We start from the raw sequence: 16,810 nt of genomic DNA, 5'->3' as shown, positions 1-16,810 counted from the left end.
CATATGAAATTGAGGTAGCTTAGCGAAAATATTGATAAATTAAATTATTCGTGATCCCAAATATTCACAATTTACAAATTGCCAGGAGCAAATTTCTGTGATGCTTTTGTCATCATAATTCTGTATGATATGTCTTATGAAATGTATGACCATCATTCATTCTGCGATTAATATCCATTACGGATTTTTGTAGATGCAGAGAATAAAATCATTGGTCATGCGAATCCCAATATTGGATGACATACGATTGAGTGCCACTGTGTCCAAAAGCCAATTTATTGCAGTACCAGGGTGTTCAAAGGAGGTCCCCCTTCCTCGTACTGATTCGGCCTTTCACTGCTTAGCTTCCAAGTTCAGAAGAGATTAGGCATCTACAGTGAAGTGTGACCGCAATTATTGGACTCCTCTCTTTGGTCACTCCAAATATATGCCAAGTGGCTACTATATGTAAGGAATGGAGAGCGTATGTGATTCGTAGCATTCAGCTGATGAATCAGCGTGTGACACAGCGATCACTGAAGTAAATTGTATGTGTATAATCACTTAAATATGTGGAAAGAATTCAAATGTACCACATATAGGAAAGTATGTGACACGGCGGTCACAGAGAGAAAAAAATGCGTACAATCACAAATATTCGTCAACTGACGAGTCAGTATGCGACACGGCGGTCACAGAAGAATGATCACAGCGACCACAAAACCTTAACAATCACCAGCTGAATGATCAGCATATGATACAGTGGTCACACAGATAATTAAATGATAGAAGAATATGTGACACAGCGGCCACAAAACCTTGACAGTCACTAGATAATTAAATGATAGAAAAATATGTGACACAGCGGCCACAAAACCTTAACAATCACCAGCTGATTGATCAGCATATGATACAGTGGTCACAAAGAGATAAATATAAATATAATCCCTTAATTATACCACATGTGACATGGCAATCACAGAGAAAATATAAATAGATTATTAGGAAAAGTATATGTGGGAAAATTCATAAATGCCACATAACATCACTAATTGATAATATCTTATATCTGAGCTTAGAACAGATCACCAGTACGGCCGTACCAATTAACTAAAGTGCCTAATTCAATTTTTGCTGTAGAAGACAGCGTATAATTTAAGGCGAAATAGCAGACAAATGGACATATATCAAACGGATACCAGCAAATGGAGACTGAACCACTATAGACTGTCTCTGATGTTCAGAGTTCTATATGGAGGTGTTTGCAGAAAAGGATAAGAAACAAATGGTTGTTCAGTCAGTCAGTTATAGCCTTAAAAATTTAACTGTGAAGTAATTAAGTTACACACTGGTGTGGGGTGTATACGATACCAGTGCTGGTATATATGCTGTCTGTTCCGCTTTTGGCTTAGACCATCACCAGGTAACGGCCCCGAGCCATCGCTCTCCCAGAGCGAGACCACGGACATACGCCGCTGCAGCTTCCGGAGTATCTCCACGGCAACGGCTTCAACCCACCGCTATTACAGATACACGCCGCTGCAGTCTTCGGAGCTTCTACACGGCCAAAAGCGAATTCTTTCTTGGAAGCTAAGCAGTGAAAGGCCGGGTCAGTACGAGGAAGGGAGACCTCCTTTGAACTCCCTGGTACTGCAATAAATTGGCTTTTGGACACAGTGGCACTCAATCGTATGTCATCCAATATTGGGATTCGCATGACCAATGATTTTATTCTCTGCATCTACAAAAATCCGTAATGGATATTAATCGCAGAATGAATGATGGTCATACATTTCATAAGACATATCATACAGAATTATGATGACAAAAGCATCACAGAAATTTGCTCCTGGCAATTTGTAAATCGTGAATATTTGGGATCACGAATAATTTAATTTATCAATATTTTCGCTACGCTACCTCAATTTCATATGCAGTCACTCCCTGAATCTATTTTTTGCTAATTATATTGTCTTTATTAATAATTCGTAAATTATACCAATAACCTCTTATTTGCATATCAAAGCTATTTGCTTTTCCACTGCTAAGAAAAAAAAGCAGTTACACAGGTTAATTTGCATTTCAATGGCTATCCTATAGCAAGCAGATTCTAAAAATCTTGGAAGGAAAAAAGAGAAAAAACAAACAAACAAACAAACAAACAAACAAACCCTTTCTTTCCTTTTTTCTATCTGTGCAATTTTTTTTACCCCAAGCCAAGCATTTATCTTACCATTTACTCTCACTAGGCCCAAATGAAACTATTTGTAATTGACTATGGCATGGGTTAAATAAATGCATTGGCAACTCATAAATTGTGCTTGATGTGACCAAGGAAACTGATTATTCTGAGCAGACTGAAAATCAGCTATTTAGAAAATGACCTTCCTAAAATGGCCACTGCTCCTCCCCCTTCCACATCCATGAGGTTTACACAAAATGGTGGACAGGCCATGTGGTTAGTCCAAAATGTAGGACAGACCATGCGGCTTCCTTTGTCACAAAGAAATCACACATTATACAAGCACCAGAAGTTATTTTAGGCCTCAGTTAAAAAAAAAAAACTATATCAAGGCTATGCAGCAACTTTTAAATTTCCTTTTAAACCTACTTAACAGATAAACAATCCAATCTGAATCAAACATAATATGACTTATTTGAACTTTGTTTTGCAACAATAAAAATAAATTTTAGCATCTTAAATATTATGAGAAACGCATTGTCCCTTGAAATTTCATATAATTGGCTTACTGATATCACAACAATACACGTGGATGTTATTTTCATCAGCGTCGCGATGCGTCCATCAGACCCGGTCGATTACAGCCGTGTTTGTAATGTACAGTGCATCATTAAGACCCTGATATCGTGGACCAGCCCCCATCTGTGAATGCCAAATTGCTTTCTCACAAATATTTAAAATGCCCACTCTAATATATACTGCAGACGCCAGGCGCATTTTATTACCATATACAATAAAAGTGCGCTGTACATCGCAAAACACTGCATCCCATAAGAGAAAACAATACACCCACACATTATCTGAGTTCCAAAGCTCATTGATATATATATTTGTTATTAAAAGGATATGGATTCAATATATTACAAAGTACAGTATACCTATAGTTACATGGTTACACTCACACAGTAAGCAGTTAAAACATACAGTTACAGTTACATACAGTTACAGTTACAGGCCAGCGATACAATTACCATATCTTTCAATGCATTCTCCTCTTAATATCTCTCTCTCTCTCAGCAAATAAATACAGGAACTGATCTGGCAATAACTCCATCATCGTCTAGTCCAAAACACAGCAACTGACCTCCTGTGTGATCAGCAATGTGTTATCTAGTTTTGGGGGAGGGGACTCTCATTCATGATGAGTCACTGGTTTGTTCGTGTGCTGATCAGGTTCAGCCTTGGGGACGTCCAAAGGGGCTGGCCTGAGCTTCCTGTCCACTACCTGTTTGGAATATCTATTGTTCTAATAAAAGTGATTTTAGCTTTTATACATTTAATCATAATTATTTGTTGCAATGTCCTACAACTTAATAACAAGTATCAAATAAATCTACACATTAATCTGGTTGTTTTAATAGTAAATATGACAGGTCTATCTTGCTTTGTTCAAATAATACACATACATGACATTACTTCATTATATAATTTTAAATCATGATGTCTGGCGCTTGATATTATTATAATCATGTACTGCATGAAATAAGTGTCGAATCCATCTCTGTGGCATGTCCGTGTAAATGTGTGTGTTACCATATATTGCTGTGCTTGCTGCGCGTATTTTCAAGTATAGCGACTCAGAATGTGTGTAGTTTGTATGTTCTTTTTATGTAATATTTTTGACTTCGACAAATACTGGTGGTCACTGGTCAGCAAAATTCTGCACTGTCCTCCTATACTACAATGCAGCACAGATATGGAGCGTTTTTCAGGCAGAGAACGTAGATATTTTCAGCACACTGAGCACAGATATTTGCAAGCACACTAAGCACAGATATTTGCAGCACACTGAGCACAGATATTTGCAGCACACTGAACACAGAAACTGAGAGAACGCTGCACGTCCTCTCCCTATCATCTCCAATGCACGAGTGAAAATGGCGGCGACGCGCGGCTCCTTATATAGAATACGAATCTCGTGAGAATCCGACAGCGGGATGATGACGTTCGGGCGCATTCGGGTTAACCGAGCCATACGGGAGAATCCGAGTATGCCTCGGACCCGTGTAAAATGGGTGAATGTCGGGGGGGTTCGGATTCCGAGAAACTGAACCCGCTCATCACTACTTTTTACACATTACAGCAGACAGTATCCCCTTTTTTCACATTACGGCAGACAGAGTCCACCTTTCACACATTATGGCAGACAGAGTCCACCTTTTGCACATTAGGTAGACAGAATATAGACAGACAGACAGAATAGATTATAGATACTTACTGTCTCTCCGCTGGCTCAGTCAGTCAGGCTCCTCAGTGCAGCTGCTGGCAGATCCCAGGCAGGCGAGGAGGAGGGAGGTGGACTCGGGAGCCGCAGCAGCGCACTGTAATTGGTGGCGGCGCCGCTGCAGCTGTCCCTCTCCTTCCACATAGGCTGGCCATCGCCACTGTGAATGCTGGGATGCGCTTCACTCATCCCAGCATTCACAGCGGCGGTGGCCAGCCAATGTGGAAGGAGAGGGACAGTTGCAGTGGTGCAGCCACCAATTACAGTGCGCTACTGCGGCTCCCGAGTGCCCCTCCCTGCTCCCCCTTCTCTCCTGCCCCTGGAGCTGCTGCTCTTCTCTGCGCACACGCAGGTGGTTTGTAATGAGTCAGTTTGACTCATTACAATGCCGCAGACTAAAGGGCGACTGCGCTGTACCAGGCACACCTGGCACACACGTAGCTACGGCCCTGCCAATGGGATCCTGACTGCCGGGATATTAACTACACCCCGAATATAATAAGAACAAGTTGTCATATGGCCACCAAACAAGAATAAAAGCAGACATTGGTAGGCTCACAAATATGACAAAATGAGCAATTACATAGTACACAGATGTTTAATGTCGTTCAGACCATGATGCTGATAAGTTATGTGCATTTCTTCAAAGTTAACCTTTTAATAGATGATGAAAGCTTTCTATGTAGGATCAGACTAGGTGCATAAGACAGTGCCACAGTTAATGTGAGTGTTGCAATATTTCATTTTGTATACAGGTGCTTTATTTTCAAGTTCTCTATGTACAGAACTGTAAAAAATTGCATTTAAGAGTAGACAGTGTATTTTAAAAATGCTCAAAGAATACATAAATGTTAATGTAATGGTCTTAGCATAGGTATGAATAATATATGTATGACTCTCTGTTGAAGTGCCAACATTCTATATTTTATATATCTTTGGTAGTGCACAGTGTAAGGACAAATATATCCAATCACCGTTACCACTTAAGAGTCAATGACTTTGCAGACTTACTCTCTGTTTTGAATTGTTATGAACTATGAATGTCCAGAAATAAACAGAAGACACCAATATCTCTGTACGATATAAACTGTATATGCATTACATTGTCATAAGTCATACAGTGGCAAACACAGGATTTTGAAAGGGGGGTTTCCAAATAATTGGCTGCAGAATCTATGAAAAAATAGCTCAGCCACCATCAGCCTCCCCAAACCCCCCTGCATAAATAGAAAGCACATCCACCATCATTCTCTACGATATCCCCCCACCACTCATGCTGGTCTTACAAACAACTGCTGCGGTTATCAGGACACTGATACCCCTTTCACACTGCCAATGCCGGATCCCACCCGGGAATTGGAAAATGGGTCCTTCCCGGGTGGGATCCGGCATTGGCAGCTGCTGCAGACTTTCCCGACCCGGAGGCGGGGGCAGAGGTGGCGCTGGGAGATGAGATCATCTCCGCGCCACCTCTCCCTATCTAGTAAACGGGTCGGAGCCCGTTTACGCAGCCACTGACCTGGTATTCAACCCAGGTATAACACTGCTTTATACCCGGGTTGAATTGCCGGGTCAGGTGACCCGGGATTTCGGCTATGCCCCTTTAACACCGCACGCCGACCCGTGTCGACCCGGTAATATGCCGGGTCGATACCGGGTTATTTGTGTGCTCTGAAAGGGGTATGAGTGTGGTGACTAATCCAGAATAATTTATTATAGACCACCGACTTATTGCAGCAATAAGGAATCTTTAATAGTGGGTTTTTTTTTAAACAATTACTGCACACATTGCCCCCCCTTGTAAAAAAATGAAACAGATGCTAGACAGAGAGAGGGTGGGAAGGACAGATGCTGGGAAGAGACAGTGTGTCCCAGCCATATGGTGGGCAGAGAGAGGGTGGGAGACATGATGGACAGAGAGAGGGGAGACAGACAGATGATGGGCAGAGAGAGGGGAGAGCAGCCATATGCTGGGCAGAGAGAAAGAGGAGACAGACAGATGCTGGGCAAAAAGTGTGTGTGTGTGTGTGTGGGGGAAGGGGGGGGGGGGTCAGATGCTGCGCAGTGAGAGGGAGGAATCCAGATTCTGGGCAGAGAGAGGGGGACACAGATGCTGGGTAGAGAGGAGGGGGGAATACAGATGCTAGGCAGAGAAATGAGGGCAACCAGATTCTGGCCAGAGAGAGGTGGGGACAGATGGTGGGCAGATAGATGGGTGGCAGATGGTGCGCGGAGAGAGGTGGGGGATAGATGGTGGGCAGATAGCTGGGTGGCAAATGGTGGGCGGAGAGAGGTGGGGGACAGATGATGGGCAGATAGATGGCTGGCAGATGGTGGCAAAGAGAGGGGGAGACAGCTTGTGGGCAGAGAGAGGGGGAGACAGCTGGTGAGCAGAGCGAGGGGGAGGCAGATGGTGGGCAGATAGAGGGCAGGGAGGGGAGGGAGAAGATGGTGGACAGAGAGAGGGGAGGCAGATGGTGGACAGAGAGAAGGGGTCAGATGGTGGGCAGAGAGAGGGGGACAGATGGTGGGCACAGAAAATAGAGAGACACAAACATGCAGAGAGACAGCAGTGGGTGTCAGAGATAGGCAGAAGGTATGGGAACAGGAGCATTAACCGTGGAGCCAGGCTGAGTACTCACAGATAGGGGCCATGCTGAGAGATCCTCAATGTCCCAGGGGTCAGTGAAGCAGGTGCCAGTCTCCTCCAATCGGGTGCTCTTCTAATCAGCATGTGCCAAGCTCCTCCAATCAGAGCTCAGCACATGCTCTTCTGACCCTGGCCCTGAAATAATGTGAGACTCTGCACTGCAATGGGTGGTGAGAGATGCATTTGCAAGGATTCCCCTGCTGCTGCCTCAGATGAATTTTCCCCTCTCCCTCCCCGCACAGGTCACTGCGAGTCCGAGAAATAAAGAAAGACAGCCCCTTTGACACCTGCCGCCCGGAGGCAAATCCTTCCTTTGCCTCCCGGACTTACGCCACTGTATGCTCGTGCCCCTCCTCAAATCCCCATGCCGAGACCTTAACTTGAGAGGAGCTGTGCACCCTCGCTTCAGCACTCTCTACATGGTTTCCAGGTACTCTGAAACCCCCCCTGCGTGCGCATATGTCATATGTATGTGAAATTACATATAAATCCTGGTTTGTTTATACAAAGTTAATTTGAAATTAATTGAATTGAATTGGACGATAAATTAGTATTTTTTAAAGATCGTCTAAGTTTCAAAATAACTTTGAACTATAGCTAGTATACAGGGCCATAGGGAAGGTTATTACAAGTTTTCAGTTTAAAGGATCCAGATTTATATTGCTTGAAAGCAATAGCAACTGGAATTAGATAGCTCACTGTTAAGCCACAGTATATAGGGCCTAATTCAAGGTTGATCACAAAAGCAAAATCTTCCTCTAATGGGCAAAACCATGTGCACTGCAGGTGATGCAGGTGTAACATGTGCAGAGAGAGTTAGATTTGGGTGGGGTGTGTTCAAACTGAAATCTAAATTGCAGTGTAAATATAAAGCAGCCAGTATTTACCCTGCACAAAAACAATGGGGGTCATTCCGAGTTGTTCGCTCGGTAAATTTCTTCGCATCGCAGCGATTTTCCGCTTAGTGCGCATGCGCAATGTTCGCACTGCGACTGCGCCAAGTAAATTTGCTATGCAGTTAGGAATTTTACTCACGGTTTTTTCATCGTTCTGGTGATCGTAATGTGATTGACAGGAAGTGGGTGTTTCTGGGCGGAAACTGGCCGTTTTATGGGTGTGTGTGAAAAAACGCTACCGTTTCTGGGAAATTACACAATTGCATCATACATTTATAAACCTAAATTTATTTTCATCCATTTTAAGTTTTCTCATTTATAATCCATTTTATTTCATTCCAAATCATCCTTCCACCCATTCCCAACAATTTTTCCCCCCCTCCCTCTTTTCCAGCACATTCAACACATAGATCTAACAAGTCTCAGTCCGTTTTCCCCTTTTCCCTTTTCCAACATGGCCGCCACTAACAATATGCCAGCACCTTCATGATAGGAGCACTCAATTGTCCTTCATCTCATCTCCACCAATCATACGTCAAAGCGTCACTTAAATATCGGCCACTAGAGAGCGGCAGAGAGATGCTCTCGTGATCAAGCCTCGTAAGGTGAAACGTACGTCGGGGCAACGCGTCATTCAGTGACGTCATCGCGTTACCGCCCGATCCGGAAGTGGGCGGCCGCGGCTATCATCGTTCACAGCGGAGAACTCCGGGAGATGCCAACATCAGACACCACTAACCAAAGTGGTGGGGGTAAAGTACACTAGACCACCATGGCAATTGAACATTACTTGCCTAGGGACCTGCTTACTCCTCTCCCATGAACCTTGCTTTTGGCACAGTGTGCACCCTCCAAGTATTGCATAACAGTACAGCATTGAGGTATTAGTATACTCTGCCACCAGGCACAATCTTATTATTAATTTTGCATTCTCCGCCTATACCAAGGATGACTACCTGATATCTATTTATTAATCACTATAGGGACCACAGCAAATGCTTTGGAGCCAGCCTTGAGCTTTAAAGTGTGTCTCTCTTTATATATGTACCTAATTTGTCAATACCAATCAAATTAATTTATTGTCTAACTTTACCTCTATTAAGATTTCAGTAATTTTTAGAGCCAGCCTTGAGCTCAATTAATTTTTTCTTGCTATGTTTTTTGGTGTTTCTGCTATGAACTTGCCTTTAATGAATTAATTTTTATATATTTAATGAACCCATTTGTGCACTACTCAGCGGCTTCACCTCAATTCTACATTGCCCTAATTGGATCCCTCAATCTTCAATTTTTTATTTAATTTCTCAGAACAATCAATACATTGTCTATTCACTTATTTATTTATTTATTAATCAACAAGTTTCTGATGAGCATACTTTTGCTATCATAGCTCTGTCAGTTTGGCTTCTACAAGGATTGTCATCTCGGTACTTTGAATTAATTGTCTGTTAATTATCAATTATTTATCAATCAAGTCCAGGACACAATCTTTATCAATTATCAAATTATTCATTCATTTTTTTCATTTTTCTCTTTTTTTCATTTTTTTCATTCCTTCATTTTTTTCATTTTTTTTTTTTTAATTTTTTTACATTTTTTTTCCTTTTTTTTTTTCATTTATGCCTGCACTGTCTTTTATTGTAAAAAGTCAGCCAGCATCCAGCTCCTGTTGAGCCTTTCCATTAGAACAATACCAGTCCATACAACTAATTAGAAGACAGGATCCCACAATCCTTACCAATTCATATTCAGAATTCATTTTCCTGTCTCTCTCACAACGCTGGTCTCAAATTCCCACTTTTTCTCTTCACACACTCTCTCATCTGGAAATACAATTTCGGACTATTAACAGTTCTGATTCTATGTAAAGTACAGATAGCAGAAGAGGAATTTTCTTCTCCTTCAACAAACGGCCCACGGCCATACTACCCTGAATACGCCCGATCTTGTCCGATCTCGGAAGCTAAGCAGATATGGCCTGGTCAGTATTAGGAAGGGAAACCTCCTGAGAATACCAGGTGCAGTGGGCCATTTTCCAAGGAGAACATCTCCACCCTTCTCCTTTTTCTCTTTCTCTCTCTCTCTTCTTTTCCCTTTCTTTTCTTTTCTCTCTTTCCTTTCCCTCTTCTCTTCTTCATCTCCTCATCCGCAGTCAGACACCATCCCCAGATTTGACCATCATTTGCTGGCATTTCTTTGTCCCTTACTATAACAGATACAGTTATCCAAGGTATACCCATATATTTTCACCTACATAACGACCTTGTACCTCATTTGTTAAAAAGGTCAACAAGATCTTTTACTAAGAGTATCGTTGCTTGTCATTTTTCTATTTATTACATTTTTTATACAAGGATCAATTAAAGGTTAAGTTTTAATTACAATATCTCTATCTTTATCACACCTATACATTTTTCAAGAGTGCTCCCAAAAAAGGATTTTTGTCTTTTCTCTTTTTTCAATGTAGTTCATCTACAAATTTCTGGGAGCACCACCAATCGATAAGCAGTTCTAAACTTGTCTTGCTAACTGCTCACATATTGGTTACCTTATCATCCCTATATTTACACACTTATATGATACTGGTGCGGATTCACACTCATCATAGTAGTACAGTCCTTTGGTACTGAGGTTCTTTCCTCAGCTCTCGGATCCAGCACAGTCTTTTGGGCAAAATCATAGCCCATTAATTGAACATTAGTTCTAAATAATTATTCATCAACTCTTTTCCTTTTCGAGTTTTTTGTATAAAAATTATATAAAAAACATTATATTTATTTCTCTCTGCCCCCCAAAAAAACTACGGCCAGGACACTATGACTACTTTCAGTTTAAAAACAGAACTGTCAAACAGGAGATCCTTAGAAGATCTGGACACCATCTTTCCAATCAAAATACCTGATCCCATCTCGGAGGCTAATTGGGAAGATGATCTGTTCCACTTGAAGAAAACCCTCCAGAGACGCATCAGAGTAGACTGGGATCTGACCAGTTTGGAACATTATTGTAGACAAAAAATCACCCCTAGAGGACTACGACCAAAACTCTTTCCATCTTTTGAACTCTCCACGGATAACCTACGCAAAGACTGGGAACAATGCCTTCTAAAATGCTCACAAGACCTTATGGGCATTTTGATAAAACATAACCATTTAATCATGGAAGAATGTACCAAAGAAGTTGAAAATCTAGGCTTAAAACTTGAACAATGGGAAGGCAATTCAGCCTTTCAAGATCTATTTGGCAAAATGAAAAAGGAACTGGAATCATATGAAGACAACATCATAGAACGGAAGAAGACCAAGTTCGCAAGAGATAAGCGAGATTTTACATCTGGGCACATTTTCAAATGGATACACCAAACTCGCAGGAGGGACGCTTCAAGACGTGAACACACCCCATCATCCTCTGAAGTGGAATCCTCAGATGTTGAAGATCATCAGGACCCCAACCCAGACTCCCGAGAACCATTTCAATCCAGGAGGGATTCCAGCTTTCATTCCTCCGTCTCATCGGCTTCTTTTTTAGAGGCAAGCAGGGGCAAAACCCGTGGATACCCCGCAAAACAAAAACCAGGCGGGGCGGAAGGAAGAACAACAAGACCAAGATGGAGATCACCCCAACAGAAACGATATCCCTCCAGGAAGCGCAAGTAACCAATAATAACATCACTAAACTGAGAATTATTAATCTCCCATCACATGTCCTAACACAAGATCAAACTAATGTCCTGGAAAAAGGCCTTTCCTTTTCACCAACGAATCATTTCAACCGATTCAAGTGGGAAATAAACCTCCGCCTGTTTGGACGTAAACTACTGCTCATGAAACATTTTTCCAAAAAAAACACTGACAGTCTCCAACCCGACACTGATGTACTCAATTTTTCACAGCAAGAACAGGATGCTTTAGCCATCCTAGAAGAATTATCAGATGAACAACCTTCCCCATCCAGTCGTCCCATCTGCAGAAAGAAGTCAACCTTTTTTCCTCAGGACAATTTGAGCCCTGAAATTAAAGTATTCCTCAATCTGGTGTCAAGGGATTTCGACACACTATACCGACATCAGAAAACACACAAATTCGTGGATAATCTATCCAGACAACAAAAAAATGCACTCACAGAGATACAGGAATGGGATGATGTCCAAATCAAGAGGTCGGACAAAGGAGGAAATATCGTCATCTGGCCCACTGCACTATACCTCAAAGAAGCCAACAAACAATTGAAGGATACTTCTTGCTATAAGACCACCTTATTCGACCCCACACAAAATTTCCAGGTGATATACTCCCGGATCATTGACAAACACCTACGGCAAGGTACTATCACAAAAACGGAGTGGGAATATTTGCATACCCCGCATCCAAGAACGCCAACACTTTACCTGCTACCCAAAATCCACAAGAATGTGGACAACCCACCTGGACGACCCATAATATCTGGTAATGGGGGCCTTTTGGAGAAAGCCAGTTGTTTTCTTGACGTTCATTTAAGACAACATGTCCTGAGCCTCCCTTCCTATGTCAAAGATACAACAGACGTATTGAAGAAGATCCAGGGCATACACCTAGATGATTCTCATATACTGGTGGGTCTGGACGTGGAGTCCCTATACACATCCATAAAACATGATTTAGGCATAAAAGCAGTCAAATACTTCCTCTCCATGGAGGGCATTGGTGATTTCCAAGAATTCCTCTTAGAACTACTCCACTTCGTCCTGAATCATAATTACTTTCTGTTCAACAATCACTTCCACATACAGACCAGAGGCACAGCCATGGGTGCGGCATGTGCACCCACATATGCGAACCTTTTTCTTGGGCTGGTGGGAACGAGAAATGGTCTTCAATGAAAAGCAAGAAGACTATACCAACCACATCATCATATGGATACGCTATATCGATGATATTTTTATGATCTGGGACGACACCCTAGATAATTTGGAGAAGTACATTCTCTCTCTCAATGACAATCAAATAAATCTCAAATTCACCTACACCAGCAGCAAAACCAGCATACCATTCCTCGATCTCAGGATATATCGGGACGACACCAACACCATAGCAACAGAAATTTTCAGGAAAGAGACATCAACAAATAGCTTGCTGCATTCAACCAGCAGCCATTTTCCTCCAACAATAAGAAATATTCCCAAAGGGGAATTTCTTAGATTGAAACGAAATTGTACAGAAGACTCCACTTTTCAGACCAAAAGTATTGAACTAGCAGCAAGATTAAAAGAAAGAGGTTATAGCAATAGGCTAATTAAAAAAGCCAAATCTGAAGTGCACAAAATAAACCGGGACTCTTTGATCTTTCCGGCCGAGAAGACCAAAGAGGACAAAGGTACCCTACGGTTCATAGGGGATTTCTGTAAAAATTGGAAAGATGCCAGGAAAATACTACAAAATCATTGGCACATACTCAAGATGGATGTGGACCTCTCAGATCAAATTGGCCAAAATGTAAACATGAGTTGGAGAAGGGCACCAAACTTGAAAGATAAACTTGTAAGAAGCCACTTCTCAAGCCCTCCGAAACAAAGACAGCACAGAGGCAGTCACCCGTGTGGCAGTTGTAAGGCATGTCCTCACATCAAAAACACAATGAATGTAACAGACAAATTTAACCAGAAAATCGAAGTCAACGACTTCTTCAACTGTAAAACAGAGAACGTTATTTACTGCATCACATGTCCCTGCGATTTGAGATACATAGGCATGACATCTCGCATGCTGAAGGTAAGGGCACTTGAACACATCGGCACAGTGAGGAATGCCAGATCTGACTCGGCGAGATTCAAGAAACTTACCACCGTTGCCAGACATTTCTTACAATTTCATGACAGCCGCACAGAGGATCTCGGTATCTTTGGCCTCGAACACGTCCGTTTGGGTCTCAGAGGTGGTGATTCCAATATTGCACTTCAAAAGAAGGAATCAGAGTGGATCTTCAAACTGGACACCCTTATGCCAAGGGGCCTCAATGAATACATCAATTACAGCATTTTTCTACAATCATAAACACCATGTCTCACCATTTCTCACCACAGCCACACTTCATACCATCACTCATACTCAATCTAAGGTTTTCCCCTTCACCCGCACACCATGGATTCATCATCCTACACACCACACACACACCCACACCTTTTATTACAGGCCCCCCCTTGTTTTTCTCCCCCCCTTTCCCCCCCCCTTTTTTTCCCCCTCCCCCCTTCTTTACCCCGCCCCCTCCTTCTATTTGTCCCCCGTTCCTCCACTTTCAAATAACAATCACAGGCCACTCCGCACTCTCAGCACAATATTTATTCCTTTCATCACCACAATCATCAAAATTTATGATTACAATCAATTTACTCTCACTCTCCCCTCCACCCGCACACCACTGTTTCACCATCATTCACACCACACACACACACCTTATATTTTAGGCCCCTCTCTCCCCCCTTTTTCCCCCCCTTCCCACCTTCCCCCCTTTTTTTCCTCCTCCTTCACACTATCATCACAGGCCACTCCTCAGGCCTCTTCCAGCACAATTTTCCTTTTCCTCTCTTCTCCTTTTTATTTTCATTTTTATATTTTTATATTTATTTCTATTTTTATATTTTTTTATATTTATTTATATATATTTATTTTTATTTATTTTTATTTTTATATTTATATTTATTTTTACTTTTATTTTATTTTATCAAATCTCTTTAACATTTATATTCTTTCATTTTCATTTTACACAATTGCATCATACATTTATAAACCTAAATTTATTTTCATCCATTTTAAGTTTTCTCATTTATAATCCATTTTATTTCATTCCATTTCATCCTTCCACCCATTCCCAACAATTTTTCCCCCCCTCCCTATTTTCCAGCACATTCAACACATAGATCTAACAAGTCTCAGTCCGTTTTCCCCTTTTCCCTTTTCCAACATGGCCGCCACTAACAATATGCCAGCACCTTCATGATAGGAGCACTCAATTGTCCTTCATCTCATCTCCACCAATCATACGTCAAAGCGTCACTTAAATATCGGCCACTAGAGAGCGGCAGAGAGATGCTCTCGTGATCAAGCCTCGTAAGGTGAAACGTACGTCGGGGCAACGCGTCATTCAGTGACGTCATCGCGTTACCGCCCGATCCGGAAGTGGGCGGCCGCGGCTATCATCGTTCACAGCGGAGAACTCCGGGAGACGCCAACATCAGACACCACTAACCAAAGTGGTGGGGGTAAAGTACACTAGACCACCATGGCAATTGAACATTACTTGCCTAGGGACCTGCTTACTCCTCTCCCATGAACCTTGCTTTTGGCACAGTGTGCACCCTCCAAGTATTGCATAACAGTACAGCATTGAGGCATTAGTATACTCTGCCACCAGGCACAATCTTATTATTAATTTTGCATTCTCCGCCTATACCAAGGATGACTACCTGATATCTATTTATTAATCACTATAGGGACCACAGCAAATGCTTTGGAGCCAGCCTTGAGCTTTAAAGTGTGTCTCTCTTTATATATGTACCTAATTTGTCAATACCAATCAAATTAATTTATTGTCTAACTTTACCTCTATTAAGATTTCAGTAATTTTTAGAGCCAGCCTTGAGCTCAATTAATTTTTTCTTGTTATGTTTTTTGGTGTTTCTGCTATGAACTTGCCTTTAATGAATTAATTTTTATATATTTAATGAACCCATTTGTGCACTACTCAGCGGCTTCACCTCAATTCTACATTGCCCTAATTGGATCCCTCAATCTTCAATTTTTTATTTAATTTCTCAGAACAATCAATACATTGTCTATTCACTTATTTATTTATTAATCAACAAGTTTCTGATGAGCATACTTTTGCTATCATAGCTCTGTCAGTTTGGCTTCTACAAGGATTGTCATCTCGGTACTTTGAATTAATTGTCTGTTAATTATCAATTATTTATCAATCAAGTCCAGGACACAATCTTTATCAATTATCAAATTATTCATTCATTTTTTTCATTTATCTCTTTTTTTCATTTTTTTCATTCCTTCATTTTTTTTTTTTTCTTCATTTTTTTTACATTTTTTTCCCTTTTTTTTTCATTTATGCCTGCACTGTCTTTTATTGTAAAAAGTCAGCCAGCATCCAGCTCCTGTTGAGCCTTTCCATTAGAACAATACCAGTCCATACAACTAATTAGAAGACAGGATCCCACAATCCTTACCAATTTATATTCAGAATTCATTTTCCTGTCTCTCTCACAACGCTGGTCTCAAATTCCCACTTTTTCTCTTCACACACTCTCTCATCTGGAAATACAATTTCGGACTATTAACAGTTCTGATTCTATGTAAAGTACAGATAGCAGAAGAGGAATTTTCTTCTCCTTCAACAAACGGCCCACGGCCATACTACCCTGAATACGCCCGATCTTGTCCGATCTCGGAAGCTAAGCAGATATGGCCTGGTCAGTATTAGGAAGGGAAACCTCCTGAGAATACCAGGTGCAGTGGGCCATTTTCCAAGGAGAACATCTCCACCCTTCTCCTTTTTCTCTTTCTCTCTCTCTCTTCTTTTCCCTTTCTTTTCTTTTCTCTCTTTCCTTTCCCTCTTCTCTTCTTCATCTCCTCATCCGCAGTCAGACACCATCCCCAGATTTGACCATCATTTGCTGGCATTTCTTTGTCCCTTACTATAACAGATACAGTTATCCAAGGTATACCCATATATTTTCACCTACATAACGACCTTGTACCTCATTTGTTAAAAAGGTCAACAAGTTCTTTTACTAAGAGTATCGTTGCTTGTCATTTTTCTATTTATTACATTTTTTA

General features: G+C 41.5%; 3 pseudogenes; 2 read left to right on the top strand and 1 right to left on the bottom strand.

Moving 5' to 3' along the window:
- Positions 1 to 275: 275 nt before the first annotated feature.
- LOC134971477 (5S ribosomal RNA) lies at positions 276 to 395 on the bottom strand (annotated as a pseudogene).
- A 9,508-nt stretch (positions 396 to 9,903) lies between these two features.
- Positions 9,904 to 10,021, top strand: LOC134971218 (5S ribosomal RNA; annotated as a pseudogene).
- A 6,353-nt stretch (positions 10,022 to 16,374) lies between these two features.
- Positions 16,375 to 16,492, top strand: LOC134971217 (5S ribosomal RNA; annotated as a pseudogene).
- Positions 16,493 to 16,810: the final 318 nt, after the last annotated feature.

The sequence above is a fragment of the Pseudophryne corroboree genome, chromosome 11 (genome assembly GCF_028390025.1).
Source record: "Pseudophryne corroboree isolate aPseCor3 chromosome 11, aPseCor3.hap2, whole genome shotgun sequence".
Lineage (NCBI taxonomy): Eukaryota > Metazoa > Chordata > Amphibia > Anura > Myobatrachidae > Pseudophryne > Pseudophryne corroboree.
Note: the sequence above shows the minus strand (reverse complement) of the source record. Positions and strands in the feature narration are given on the sequence as shown.